General features: G+C 33.8%; 1 protein-coding gene and 1 non-coding gene across 3 annotated transcripts in view; one reads left to right on the forward strand and one right to left on the reverse strand.

The window, feature by feature from the left end:
- FAF1 (Fas associated factor 1) overlaps positions 1-15,772 on the reverse strand; it is a 354,641-nt gene that overhangs the window by 209,767 nt on the left and 129,102 nt on the right. The window lies entirely within an intron of this gene.
- Positions 14,617-14,720, forward strand: LOC120581480 (small nucleolar RNA U13). Its single transcript, XR_005647286.1, has one exon. It is a non-coding gene; the product is annotated as a small nucleolar RNA U13 (small nucleolar RNA).

Here is a 15,772-nt window from a genome sequence, read left to right on the forward strand (position 1 = left end):
TACAGACTGAAATTAATATTTAAAATGTAATGAGAACCACATACATTGTCCCCAAGCTTTGAGCTAATGGCTATTTGCAAAAAAACAAAAAAAAACAAAAAACAAAAACCCCAAAAACAAAACAAAAAAGCCGTATGATACAATAAATGTGAACATTTTAAAGTAATTAGTAGGTAAAGTGCTACACATTTTCACATATACCATCTCGTAATTCTCTCAGACAGGTTCTTAATTTTAAAACTGGGGTTGAGGGAGATAGGTAGAATATAAGAGAGAGAAGTATAAAAAGTTTAGATAGATAGATAGATAGATAGATAGATAGATAGATAGATAGATAGATAGACAGACAGATAGATATCCACTTCCTTAAAATTTTCAGTATTATACCTAAGCACTGATATCTAAGCCACCAATACAACTCTAGAAATAGTTTGAGTACAACAGCCCTTCTCTGCTTTCTTTTTTGTTCACAAGTCTTGAGCTTCCAGTGCTCATTCATTAGCAGAATGTCCACCTGTGCCAGAAGAGATCCCATTCCAATTGAGCTGTGAACATTTATCAGGAACAGAGAAATCATCTGTAAAATATTTTCCTTCTAATGAGTTCCAAATTCATTTTAATTCATTGGCTTAGTTTAATATATTTTATATCCCCTTCCAGGTTTTTTGTTTATAAGGGGGAAATAATGTACAGCAAATTTTAACACAAAGGCCACAATAAATAAAGCTACATTTTTATACATATGAACATAAAAGCCATAAATTATTAGCCTCTCTATGTCAAGTACTGATAAAAGTAACAACATTAAGAAAATAAATGTAACAGTCTTTACTGTCTTGACTGAGTATATTTCACATTGAGAGAGCATCAAGAATAATAACAGTAATTTAAGGATTTCCTCTCTAGCAATTCCTTGAATCAAGAATCTTCTTAAAGTCTTCAGTGGGCAGAAGATTTGACTAGGCTAAACCACATCCCTCCTATTAAAACAGTAAGAGTTCTAGAGGAAGCACTCACTGTTATAAGGTATAAATCTACCAAGATTAAACAACTAGACTAAAAAAACAACACATTAAGACTTGGGCTTCAAGGCTGTTATGGACTAAATATTTGTGTTCTCCCTCAAATTCACATACTAAAAGCCTAATCCCCAGTGTGATGGTATTTAGAGGTTAGGGCCTTGGAAGGTGATTAAGTTTAGATGAAGTAGTGAGGGTGGGGCCCCCAGAATGGGATTAGTGTCTTCATAAGAAGAGGAAAAGAGACAGAGTTTTTTCCTCTCTTCTGAGGTGAGAACACAGGGAGAAGGCAGCCATCTGCAAGTCAGAGGGCCCTCGCTAGGAACCAAATCTGCCAGCACCTTGATCTTGTACCTCCCAGCCTTCAGAATTATAAGAAATAAATGCCTGTTGTTTAAGCCACCCAGTCCATGGTATTTCGTTATAGCATCCTGAGTTGACTGACATAAGGACTTTTAGGACTTCTATATTCACAGCACTCAAGTAAAGAGCTATCATCAGTTCAGCACAGGCTTACAAATGTCTGTCTGTCTATAAACATCTGTATACACACATCTGAATGAAAATCTCACTTATTAAAATCCATGGTAGAAAACAATATGCTTTTGTTAAAACACAGAACTAGGGGATGCTTAAGAATTGTGCATTTATTGTATGTAAATTTTATCTCCACAAAAATTTTATTTTAACTTTGAAAATACAACACATTTTTAATTAATGTAAATGAAAACCATGAATTTGTTCCCAATGCTACTTAATAAGTCTATATGTCCAGTGAACCAAGAGGGGTTATTGGTGGTAAAATTATACTTCTTAAATCAATGCTATTTATGTAGTTAAGATGAGTAAAATATTAACACCAACATAGGGATCGAAATCTCCTGTTTCATTCCTGCTGTGTGGATGCTATTCCTTTTCTTGCACTGGATATTTTAAACAAAAATATAATTGTAAAATAATAGGCTTAGAAGGTTCATTTCCAATAGATTTTATTTTTTTAAATACGACCTGATATTGAAGCGAAAACAGCAAATTACGGTGACTTTTTATTATAAAGATGTAAATAGTAAACTTGGAATGTGTTGTTGAATTTTCACTAATATTTTACAACATCTCATTCCAAAAGGCATTACAAATGTTCTCTCTTTTGTCTCTTTGGGAATATTTTATGATCTACAATGATCTTTTTATCCTTTTAGATACATCGAGATCTTAAATTAAAAAGCATGACACATGGCAATTTAAATTTCCATTCTAAACTTATAGTCATATTAGCTCTTGTCAACAGAAGACCAAATTTACTATAATTATGGATTATTTACACTAAAACAAAATAAGAAATCAATATGTAAATGTAATGTTTGTTGTAGCTAATGCAGCCAGCAATGACAGATTAGGTTCAAATAGCAATCAGTTTGAAAATCTGGCACGTATGTAAATGAGCTAGGGACTTGATGTTTACATTTGACTGTATTTCATTCAGGATTTTTAAATTGTCTCAGGAACAGCGTAAAAAGAAAATGTTAATCTTTCCACGATAAATACAATTTGAGCCCTCATCATAACTGAAACTAGGTTTTTGCTCCTGTCCAGCTAAGCTAACATATGATACTAATAATTCTGAGCTGCAGATTACGTCATTCTTAATTAACACTCTGCTACAGTTGTTAACATCCTCCAAGACACCATGTTATCATCACCACAAGTTCTGTAACAATCTTAAAACCACGTTTATCAAAGGTTGGCCTCTTATTCTGCAGTGACTTTTAATTGCTTCTTTTGCTGGCAATTAAATGTCTATATAAACAAACATTTGGTTTCACATAATTCTTAATAACATTTTTCAGATGATTTCAAAGTTCAAGTGTCCTTATGTCTATAATTAGTGTATCAATATAGTGATATATTGGATTCAGTATTAACCAAAGTTTATAAGATTAATCAAAATGTGGTAATTAGTGGTGATAGTGATATATTGTGATTTATCAAGTAGTTCATAGCAAAACTGTCAAAATATAATTCTATCCATCTAGACAAAATATGAAGAAAGCCCCCCCAAAATTACATTTACAGATACATTCATTTTTGTTTATTGAATTACTGAGCAAGTTAATCAACCATAGAGAATACCTGCAGTTCTTTTTCAAAGTGTGATGTTAACAAGCTAATCTCAATAGTCACTGACCTATCAACAGGCAGTAAACTATATAAATGGATTTAGTACATCAATCCAATTAGATGTGTTGTGATCTCCATCAATGCTTTAACTGGGGACAAGTTTCTTCTTTCATCCAGAATGCATAACTTTAGGAAAATGTCCGCTTCTTCTTAAAATGAGCCACTTTTCAGTAGCCATTTACTGAAACATTTATCAACCCAACACTTCTTAAATTTCACTTTTATAAAATCTAATAACACTCACTAGAATTAAAGTTGAATGGTAATACAATAATGCACTTGAAACCGTGATTATTTCAACTTATTCTTGAGAAACTTTAATAATAAATCAATAAAATACAATATAAATTTATAAATAAAATAAATTTATTCTTGAGATACTTTAAAAATGGTATATCAAATTGTTATCAAAATTGTACTGATTACAACACTAATGTAATATTTTCAAAGATGAATATCTTTTGTAAAAACAAAAAAAAAGTTGTTTTGTAAAGCATTTTAGAAGAAAAAATCCATTCAGAACATTTACTTGCTTATATAAAGCTTTCTGAAAACTGTCATTTATTAAGGCCTTTTTTCTGTCACACTGCTAAAATCTCACAAATATTAATCAATAAAAAGCCACCATGAAGAAGACATACTCATAGAACCATTTTAAATGACATTTCAGAAAACTTTTTTCAAAAAAACCTATTGCTTTTTTTCTAGTTTAAAAATAAAAATACTTAGTGAAAGAAGTACCCCACTGGAAATTGTTCATATCTTCCTGAAGGAGCTACATCACTTCTTCCATTAATTTAAAGGGATTTATTGAGCATCTACTATAGTCTAGTGGGCATTGCTCCTAGTTTACACACGAACTAGGTTGAAATGAGACTTTATGTTGAGGACCAAATTGACTTTGACCTTTTGCGCAATGCTAAAAGGCACTATGATGAGTGGTTTGGAGTTAAGAACCATATGAGAGCCAAGTCTTGGCTCACCTATTAACTAGCTCTGTGATCTGGGAAAGAAAAACTAATGAGTGCCTGCATTGTGCCAGGTCCAATGCTCACATGGGCTATTTTATTTAATCACACTAGCCCTCTCCAAAAAGCTCTGAGAGGTAGAAATTATCATCCTCATCACTCTGGGTGAAGAAGTTAAGGCCTAATGGACTATTTAACTTCCTCTATGTGTACCTGAGTTACCTCGGTCACAAAATGATACTAAATTAGATGATTGCTTTAACTCCTTCCAAACATGATGTCCTAGAAATTTCTTCTCATTCTAACTCAGAGCTCTCATGGATGTGACTCTTCTTGCATTAAGGAAGTACACCAAACACTGAAATAGCAGGATATGGACAAAAGAGTGAAAAATATTCCAAGGATTAACATTTGTGCAGAGACTGTGAAGTGTCAGGGTAACAGAAGGAGGATGAGAGCTATTTGAAAGCATCCTCAGAATGTCCTCCTCATAAATGAATCCCACAACAGTTATCTCAGTTATCTCAGTTGGTATAATAGGGGCAGATGAGTGTTTAGAATGACCTCAGTAATGGGTGGGAGAGATGAGCAAGAGAAAAAGAAACAAAAAGATACAATGCTTATATGAGTATCAATATACATACCACCCAGACCATGGCACCTCTTAGCTAGGAGTACAAGAAGATACTCACTACCACAGTTGCTAGATGGTTACAAGCAGAGATAGAGGAAGAATACTTCAGTCTTTCCCTTATTATACCATGCTTAATGGATATAGTGAAGTGCTTATCAAATGTAGAGTTAGCAGGGAGCTCAGGGATCATGAGAAGAATGGTTTTGTTTTTGGGGGGTTTTTTTTTTTTTTGGCTTTTCTTCAAGCTTCTGCCTCTGCTCATAGGGAGAATACTGTTTCTACTGCTTTTCCCCACAAAGGAAGAGTCTAAATGAAAACACTTTTAACTTTTCTTCCCCATTCTAGACTTGATTCTCCCAGGAGAAGAGAAGAGACTATTACAATTATTCACAAGCTCACACATTATATTAGGTTAGGTTTCCCAGAAGTCAGGGACGAGGCTATCATCTTCCTCTTTCACCTTCTATACCCTAGGATTAAATTCTCTTCTGCTTCTTACCCTCTGTCACCCTGGACAAAACTTGCCATGAACTCTCTATGCTGTCTTCCCTATGTGACTAGGCTGGGGAGGCAGACCTATTGCATCAGTCCATCAGGCTCTAAAGACCCAGTCATAACTCTTTCTAATGCTACCCAAGCATGTGAGTCCTAAGATTTAGATCTAGAGTGAGAGGTAAAAAACCCCACTTAGGACTCTAGTCTAAGCCACATGTTCCATCAGGTGCTAGTCTGGCTATTAAAGCAGTTTTGTTTTTCAATTTGGATATGATTTTGTGTGTAAAATCCACTGTTAAGAAACCCAGAGGAAAGGAAGAACTAAGAATCGGTCGCCTAGGAATCTAGAAAAGCCTCTTTATTTTCTGGTAGCACATGAGGTCCAGGGCAGAAGAGTGACCTGCCCTAAGCCATACAGTGATTCTGTGGCAGAGGTGGGGCTAGAACTCTTGACTTGCGACTCCTCAGTTACTTCCACAGTACCTATTAGAAAATATTACTCTCTACCCTCACTTAATTTAAGGCTACTGTCACCTGCTTTCCCACTATTGGTTTCCAAAGACAAAAAAAAAAGGCCATATATTTTAATGCCAGTGTTTTACTCAACTATCACAGGAGTATCAGTTAGCTCTCTGAATTTACTCCTGCTTTCACAAATAGCAACTAATTCAAAGTCATAGTGGAAACTAACTTCACAATTCAGAGGCCACACAGGAGGATTACTTGCTTGACTGTATGACCAGAGCTCAATAACATCTCCAGAGAAGTCACGAAAATATTAACTGGAACCATCCTCCCAGTATAAAAATGTCAAAGTTCAACAGTAAACTCAGTTACTACTTGCAAAAGGGACAACTACTCACAAAGCATACCTTATTTTCTATCATCTTGCCATAAAAATTAAGAAAATCTATATAATTAAAATGGAGCTGGATATTTTCATCACTTATTTGAATGTGACCAAAGCAAAGTTGAAAAGACTTGTCTTTTTTTAACCAAGCCATCCTCTCAGTCCTTTTCTAGCAAATTGATCATTAGTAATACCAAATTCCAAAATGTTAAACCTTCTCCAACTAGTATGTTTACACGTGGTCTGTGGGCTTTGACACTAGCTATTTCCCTTGCCTAGAGTACTCTTCATTTTAATGGCTCCTCAATCATTTGAGTCTCAGCTTCAATGGTACAACTTTAGACAGGCCTTTCCAGAGCTACAGTAGTCACCCAATTACTTATCGTGTCACTATCTTTTAGTATTCTGCAAAGCTCTTATTATTATCTGATATTTTTTCTTGTTTATAGTTTGTTTCCTATTCCTATACCCTACCCCACTTCTACACATATTACATTGTAAACTCCATGAAAGCAGGCATCTTGTCATCTTGTTCCTCATTGTATCCCTAGAACCTAGAACAAGGACTTAAAACATTGTAAGATGGTATTCAAACTGTACTTAATAAATGAGTGAATAATTGACATCCTACATGAATAAAAGGATAGATAGACACTCCATTTATTTGAAAAAAACTTTAAGATTAGTTTGATAATTAGCAAAATAGCCAATGAAGAGACTACATATGCATGGAACAAAAATCGCATTCTTTAATTAGTCATAAAAGTTTTCATATTCATTATAACAACTGTTTGTTAATTAAGGGCCTCTTTCATGATCTGAGGGAGATGTTCAGTAAGAATTCTCCTGCCCTTCACAGTTCAGGATCTGATTGGAAAGAAGGTAGCCATACCTGAAATAATACTAGGGAAACCAAGACTCAAAAGAAAGGTATTACCTGAGACCACAAAACCAGTGCAGGTCAGATAAAGGACTGACCAGTATGTGACTACAAAGCCACAGTCTCTTCCATTACTCTATACTATGATGGGGAAAACTATAAAGAACATTGGACAAAAATAAAGGCTAAGCTCATGCCAGAGAGTAGAGATTGTCTCGCTTATTACATTTATGGGACACTTGTAAGATCTTCTTTTCCCCAAATATCTAATCTCTGTTCTGCATGATGCTTGATATCCTACCACTGGAACTTTAATTCTTAGCTTTGGTCTCTTATAAGAGGCAAATATCCACAAATATTTCTAAGTACTTATTATGTTTTGGGCACTCTTTTAGCTGCTGAAGATATACTAGTGAACAAAAAACGGGTCCCTGAAATCTTGTAGCTTTACACTGTAATGAGGGAAACAAACAACAAATATGAATATGAATATATTCTAATATTACTAATATAATGCATTGCAATGATAAAGCATGATAAAGTGAGAAGGTATGACAGAGTTTAGACAGGGGAATCAAGAGAAGAGGTCTGAATAAAGGGAAGGAATGAGCCAAGTTGATAACTGGTGAAAGACTGTTCTAGTCAGGGAAATAGCAAAGTGCAAATGCCCTGAAGTGGAAGTACGCTTAGAATGTTTAAAGAAGAGCAAGGAGGCCAGTGTGGCTGGCAAGCTATGAGCCAGAGGGAGAGTGATAAAGGATGAAATAAGAGAGAGAATCTGGCACGAGATTATGTAAGTCCTTTATAGGCCATAGTACTTATAGGGCACAACATTTATACCTAGGTTTATATTTTGTAATGCAGCAAGTCCTCACTTAACATTGTCTATGGGTTCTGCGAAATTAAGCAAAATGACGTATGACAAAACTAATTTTACCACAGGCTAATTGATATAAACAACAGTTAGGTTTCTATGGCATCTTACCAACTTTATAATGAAATGACGTTAAACAAAAAAGACGTTATTTGAGGACCTGCTATACAGACTAAAGTTAATCAGTATCTCTAGCCTTCTTCGAACAAGTCCCTAAGCAAATTCTCAATAATCACTTTCTCTCTTCATCAACTCACCACTACCCCTAAATCAGTGATCGGCGAAATATGGGTAATAATACCTATTTATGATTTACCATGAGAAATATATAAAGGGCTTGGAAAAAGCCTGTCTTCATAAGTGGTATTTATATCACTGTCACTTACCGTATATTTTTAACTTCATACTTCCTAAAGATCATTATTCTTGTAACTGTTATCTATCTTTTATTTCAGTATTACCTATAATTTGCACTTTGTCGTCGACTATTACTAGTACAGCTCCGAAATCCAGAACCCAGAAATGTTCTCCATTTGCTCCAATCTTCTATTCTACCTTTCCTACTATTTCTAAATCTGCTAGCTAACTTCATTTCAACACTTAATCCCTGGACTCTACCCTGCCTCCCTGCTATGAACTGAACTACATAACACCTAGAAGTCTTATGTTGAAGTTCTAACCCCCAATATGGCTGTATTTGGAGATAGTTGTAAGGAGGCAATTACAATTAAATGAAGTTATAAGGGTGGGACCCTAATCCAATAGGACTAGTGTCTTTATAATAAGAAAAAGAGAGATCGGAGCTTGCTCTCTCTCTGTCATGTGAACATACAGCGAGAAACTGAGACAGGAAGGGAGCTTTCACCAGAAACCAAACCTTGCTGAAACCTTGATCTTGGACTTTACAGCCTCGAGAACCAAGAGAAATAAATGTGTGATTTTTAAGCTACCAGTCTATGGTATTCTGTTGTAGCAGTTTGAGCTGAATACTCCCACATCCTTTTTGGCTACCAGTCCTTTCTTGATTTTGCATTTTCAAATTTTTCTTAATTGCTGTCCCTCTCCTCATACATCTAATAATATTTGACCCTATTCCTCCTTCCCTTCACAGTCGAGTTTTCTGAAAATAAAAGTAACTCCAATTCCCCATTTCTCATTTATCCCTTAAAATTTATATAATCTGGCTTTCATTATATTCCTGCCAAAAATGATCTATCTCAACAAAGTCATCAATTATTTATACGCCAAACTCGATGGCATTTTAAATAACCATCACCCTACTTGGAATATGCAGAAGTATTCTGCACCACTGTATATCTGAGGAAAAAAAAAACCATATAGACAGTAGTACAGATTTCTCAGGACAGTCTCAGTTCTAGATATATGACTTTGAATTACACATGGGATACACATCAGTGATGAGTTCTATTAGCAACTAAGACATGTGGGTTTATAAAATGAGATTTGTGAGTCATCTATACATATTTGGAAACTGAAAGGTTGAGAGTAGATGTCAGAAGGTACAGTAACAGTGACTGCTAAGAATGGAACTTTTAAGAACACCAACATTTAGAGCAGATGAAGAAAAGAGGACCGTACTGAGTAGCAGACAGAACGCCAAGAGTGAGTGGCATCTAAGGAAAATTTATGCAAAGAGAAGAATAAAAAAAAATCCTAATACCTTTAATGAAAAGGTTACAAGCTCCTTGAGGACAGAGCTTGTTTTTATCTAGTAGGTAATCAATAAATCTTTGATAGACTGAATCCTTCCTATAATATGAAACAAGTATAAAAGTTTTCTCCCTTTCTAATTTTACTATGATTTATAGCATAATCTGAAGTTGTGCCATAGGTTTGGTCCATTCCAATTCCAGTACAACCTATGGCACAACTTCAGATTATGCTATAAATCATAGCATAATTTATAACCTATGGCACAACTTCAGATTATGCTATAAATCATAGCAAAATTGAGGTCCTAGCAGCAGGACCTCAATTTTCAATTAATTAGTAAAATCTAATGTATTAGAAAAGGTTTTCAAATATTTTCAACTGTTATAAAGATTATGATTTAAGAGTTTGCTCTTAAATTTGCAGAAAGCTTGAAATTCTGTTTTCTGAAAAACATAATTTACTTTAAAATAATTCTAAATAAAATTCAATTATAGGCACTCATATCATATAGGCACTCATATAGGCACTCATAATTTTGCTGCTGTTGGGGTTTTTTTTCCAGAAAGAAATTGTAAATATAAAATAAGACTCAATTACCAGGCACCCCCTAGTGGCAGTAAAATTAAGTTAAGAAAAAAATTTTTTTTAAGATAGGTTTTAGAGTTCTCCAAATCTATAGTTTTCACCAAACCTTGAAGATAAAATGTTTTGCCAGTAAATAATTTAAGAGCATGTTATTTGATATCTACGTTTTACTAATAATGTACTGTAACTAAAATTGAATTCACATACTGAAATTTCATGAATATTCTTAAGAATTACAGTAAGTAAAATAATGTATATAAATGCTCTTCAAAGAGTATATAAAGACAAATTGTAAGATTTTTAAAAAATCTCATTCTAAAGAAGAGCCTCCAGGCCTTTTGAGCCACACTTCTCTTGCTCAGGCCTGCTTCCACATCTGGAAGTGTACTTTCCCTTCTAATAAAACTTTTCTTTTCTACTGTAAAAAATAAATAAACACATAACTAAAAATAAAAATGAAAATAAAAATAAAGAAGAGCCTCCAAAAAGGAAGGCATCTTTGGAATAAAGCTTTGTATATTTCTGTCAAGAATCTGAAAGCCATAGGAGCTTGGAGTAGTAGATGGAGAGTCAGATGGAGACTTCAGATTCAGAAGTATTTGCTGTTGACCTTAAAAATCCACACAACTCTTCTAAACACTTCAATTTTCTCATCTACAAAATGGAAGTATCATAGACAGCCTGTGCCCTTGCAGGGTTTGTTATAAAAATCAAGTAAGAGTTGAATGAAAAGGATTACTATTGATATTTATTAGCATAAATAAATCATTTTAATTATTGTTCTTCGTAATTTCTGCTTTCACATATAATGAACCACTCCTGCATACTGAATTTTTAGAATCACCCTGGCAACTAAAAACAATGCTCCCCATTTTATAAAAATCTAAGGCCCTAGCCAAGCTGGGACTGCAATCCAAAATTGTTCTCAATATCTTGACGTCTTTTGTCTGGAGAGACTGATTATAATTACATTACTTTCCTGAGTCGGTTATAATTAATTTTATTTAAGAGTGACACTATAATACCAATGTTGTCTAGTCTGTTTAAAGAAAACTGATACTTTATAAAGAAAGAACCTAATGTTTGTCATTGTACTGGAATTGGAATGGTGGATCTAGCAGCAGGACCTCATCAAAGTTCTGCACTTCAATTAATGGGCAGTTTATCATCCAACTCCCTTCCATCTTCCAGCATCCACTGACTCATCTCAGAGAAACAAAACAATAAAACCAATTAAACATCAAACCAACCACCTAAATAAAATATACCATTAAAAAAAAATCCCGAATCTAATATGAAGAAAGAAATGGGGATAATTATGTACATAAACTTTCCTATTTTCCTCTACCAATTTCAGAGCTCTTCTAGTCATTTGCCAACTCTAAAACATAACACTAAAAATCATAATTACCTATTATTTTCTCCCTTTTAGAGTATAAATTAGGTTATAAGTTATAAATATTTCTATGAATTTACCAATTATAACAAAATTATAAATTAGGTTATAAGTTATAAATATTTCTATGAATTTACCAATTGTAACAATTGTAACAAAATTTACCAATTAAAACAAATCAATTTGATTCATTATGCAGTTTAGCACAGTAATTTTATCTGTCTACTATATTTAATAATATGATGTAGTACAGAACTCAATAGGACATTGTTTTTGGACTCCATTATATAGTTAAGATGTCAAAAGAATATTTTTATTTGGTGAAACATAAAATGAAAATCACAAGTTAAAAATAATTATTACCATAGCCTTTCAAGTTCTGCATAAATTTTGTTGTTTTAAATTGTCTTCCATGAAATCAGAATTGCACATAACATCACACACATACACACATAAATAATCTCTAGTTTTATAAAAAAATATATTAGATTAACACATTGAAAAAATACACCTTGGCTTTTTAGTTAGACTTAATAAAATGTGCATTAATATGACGTTTTTATTAGTAGGCAGAGCCTCTACATGTTCCTCCTCCCACCACCCAGCTACTCTGTGTTTTATGTCTTTTGTTTGGCTTTGAATTTTTCTGTCTTTCTTACTGTTCTAACACAGGAAACAGTATCACTATAACATTGTAAAAATTCCTAATCCAACTAGGGAAGACTAGTTCTATATGAAGACTCATTCTCCAATAAACACTGCATTTCAGAAGCACTGTAGGCCCCTGCTTGCTTTGGGACTGAGCAACTGTCAATCAAACTAAGGTCGGCCACATGGCAATGAAGAGCATTTCCATTAGCCCAGGAAGACGTTTTTGATAAATCTGTTTAATCATGCTACTGGAAAGTAATAGATTATAATCAATGATATCTCTTGTCTGTTTATAATTATGTGGATTACATACTGGATGACAGTGATTACATTCTGTTAACTAACCTACAAAATAATGTTATACCTACCTAGATAACCATATCTATACCTCTATGTTTATATCATCTGGTGTTTCTATAATCAGGAGGACAAATACTGTTTGGCAGTTTGTAACAGTGTGCAAATTCCACTTCCCATTAATATATGATCTGAGCATAAAAGATAAGGAGCAACCCAAAATTTCTTTAAATTCTTAACCTAAAACAACCCTATTAACAAACTACCACATGCAATTACATTAGATTTAACTTTTTTCAGTTCAGCAGTTTATATTTTAGTAAAGTCAAATTTAATTTTCTTTTTGCTACTATCTACCTGTGATGGTATCATCTATAATAAATATATATTTGGTCTTCTTCAACACACAGCTCCTAAAACCCTTGGAATTTTCTAAGTGATAAGAGTGATAAAGGTAAAAAGAGCAAGGAGTCTTTTGTTATTCATAAGAAGCCCCTTTCAACCACATCTGAGTTTGTTAATGAGGTCACTTTTAGAAAACCCCTCAGGATGGAGAATGATGAACAGAGAAACCAACCTTGTGATTAGAGGGTTGCAACTTTAAGCTACCCACATCCCCACCCTCTCCACCTCTGGGAAGATGTCGGGTGGGAGGGGTGCGGGGGTGGCTAGAGGTTGAGTTAATCACTAATAGCCAATGATTTAGTCAATCATGCTTATGTAATGAAGCCTCCATCAAAAATGCTAGCTGAAAGGTTTTTAGAGCTTCCAGGTTGGTGAACAAGAATTTGTCCATGTGCTAGGAGGATGGCATACTTCATACTTTACAAGGACAGAAGCTCCTTCGCTTGGGATCCTTCTGGATCTCATCCTATTTATTTCTTCATCTGGCTATTAATTTATATCCTTTAAAATATGCTTTGTAATAAATCTGTAATATTAAATAGAGAACTTTTCTGAGTTCTGTGAGCCATTCTAGCAAATTATGAAACCCAAGTGGGGTAGGGAGTTGTCGGATCCTCCAATTATAGCCAGTTGGTCAGAAGCACAGATGACAACCTACACTTGCAACTGCTGTCTGACATGGGGGCAGTCTTGTGGGACTGAGCTCTGAACCTGTGGGATCTGATGCTATCTCCCGGTAGATACCATCACAATTCAGTTAAACTGTAGAATATCTAGTGGATGTTAAAGAATAGCCTGCTGTGTGAAAAAAAAAAAAAAAAAAAAATCCCACACATTTGGTGGCCAGAAGTGTCCTGTGAGTAATGTAGTAGAGAAAAATATGAATTTTCACCTTCCACTATATAAATAATAAAGATATTTGGTAGGTGGTAATTAAAAAGTTTGACAATACTTGAAGTTAGGGACAAAGGTCTCTCTAAAAAAAAGAAAATGTGTATAAAAATTATAAAACTCTAAAAAACAACTTAAACACAGTTCTGGAATAATACTGTACTGACAAAAATTATTACTCTATCACTAGCATAATCATGTTTACTTTATCTAGCAATAATATTATATAATTAAATATTAAAATAATGTGCTCATTCTATTTCATTGTGAAAACTGAAGAAAGAATGAGACACTCCATTCCAAACAGAAAGTCTTAATAAAAACTTTATATCGAAGAAAATTACAGGCCAGTATCCTTGATGAGCATAGATGCAAAAATTCTCAACAAAATAGCAAACCAATTCAACAATACATTTAAAGGATAATACACCATGACCAAGTGGGATTCATTTCAGGGATACAAGGATGGTTTAACATCCATAAATCAATCAAGGTGATATATCGAATAAATAAAATAAAGGATAAAAACCATACGATCATCTCTATAGATACAGAAAAGGCATCTGACAAAATTCAACATCTTTTTATGATAAAAACTCTCAACGTGGGAACAAAAGGAAACATATCTCAACACAATAAAGGCTATATGTGACAAACCCATAGCTAATATTATACTCAATGGTGAAAAGCTTCATCTAAAATCAGGAAAAAGACTAGGTTGCCCACTATCACCACTTCTATTCAACATAGTATTGGAAGTCTTAGCCATGGCAATCAGATAAGAAAAAGAAATAAAAGGCATCCAAATCAAAAAGGAAGATCCTTTTGTACTTCATAAGCATGATGATTAGGTCTTCACGCTCTTGTGTGAGATGTGCCTCCCTCAAATCTTGATATGACATTGGAACATTACCTGTCTGATGTGAAAAAATAAAAAAGAACAAATCGGAAAGGAAAAAGTAAAACTCTCATTATTTGTAGACGACATGATACTATACCCCCATGATACAAAAAACCCCAAAGACTCTGCCAAAAAACTATTAGAACTACTAAATGAATTCAGTAAAGTTGCAGGATATAGAATCAATATACTGTTGTGCTTCTATACACAAATAATGAATGATGAGAAGGAAAATAAGAAAACAATCCCATTTACAGTTGCATCAAAGAGCATAAAATATCTAGGAATAATTTAATGAAAGAGGTGAAAGATCTGTACTCTGAAAACTATATGATGATGAAAAAAAGAAAGGAAGATACAAAGAAACAGAAGGATATACCTTGTTCATAGACTGGAATAATTAATATTGTTAAAATCTCATTACTATATAAAGCAATCTATAGATTCAATGCAATCTCTATCAAAATAGCAATGGCATTTTTACATAACCAAAACAACTGATGCTAAAATTTATATGGAAGCACAAAAGACCCCAAAGAGCCAAAGTTTGAGGGAAAAAAGTGGGAGGTATTACATTCCCTAATATAAAACTATACTATAAAGCTACAATAATCAAAACAGTATGGTACTAGCTAAAACCAGATATACAGCTCAATGGAATAGAATACAGAGCCCAGAAATAACTCTTTGCTTACATGGTCAATTCATCTATGACAAAGGAGGCAAGGGTATACAATGGGGTAAAGACGGTCTCTTTAATAAGTAGTGTTAGGGAAACTAAACAGATACAGGCAAAAAAAAAAAAAAAATGAAACTTGACCACTTTCCTACACCATATACAAAATTAAACTCAAAATTGATTGAAGATTTAAATATAAAACCTAAAACCATAAAACTCATAGAAGAAAACACAGGTAGTAAACTCTTTGACATCATTCTTAGCAATATCTTTTTGGATATGTCTCTCCTCAGGCAAGGGAAACAAAAAAATAAACAAATGGGACTATATCAAACTCTGCACAGCGAAGGAAAGCATCAACAAAACGAGAAGAAAATCTACTAAATGGGAGAAAT

This window comes from Pteropus medius, unplaced genomic scaffold, assembly GCF_902729225.1.
Source record: "Pteropus medius unplaced genomic scaffold, Ma_sr-lr_union100, whole genome shotgun sequence".
Taxonomy (NCBI): Eukaryota; Metazoa; Chordata; class Mammalia; order Chiroptera; family Pteropodidae; genus Pteropus; species Pteropus medius.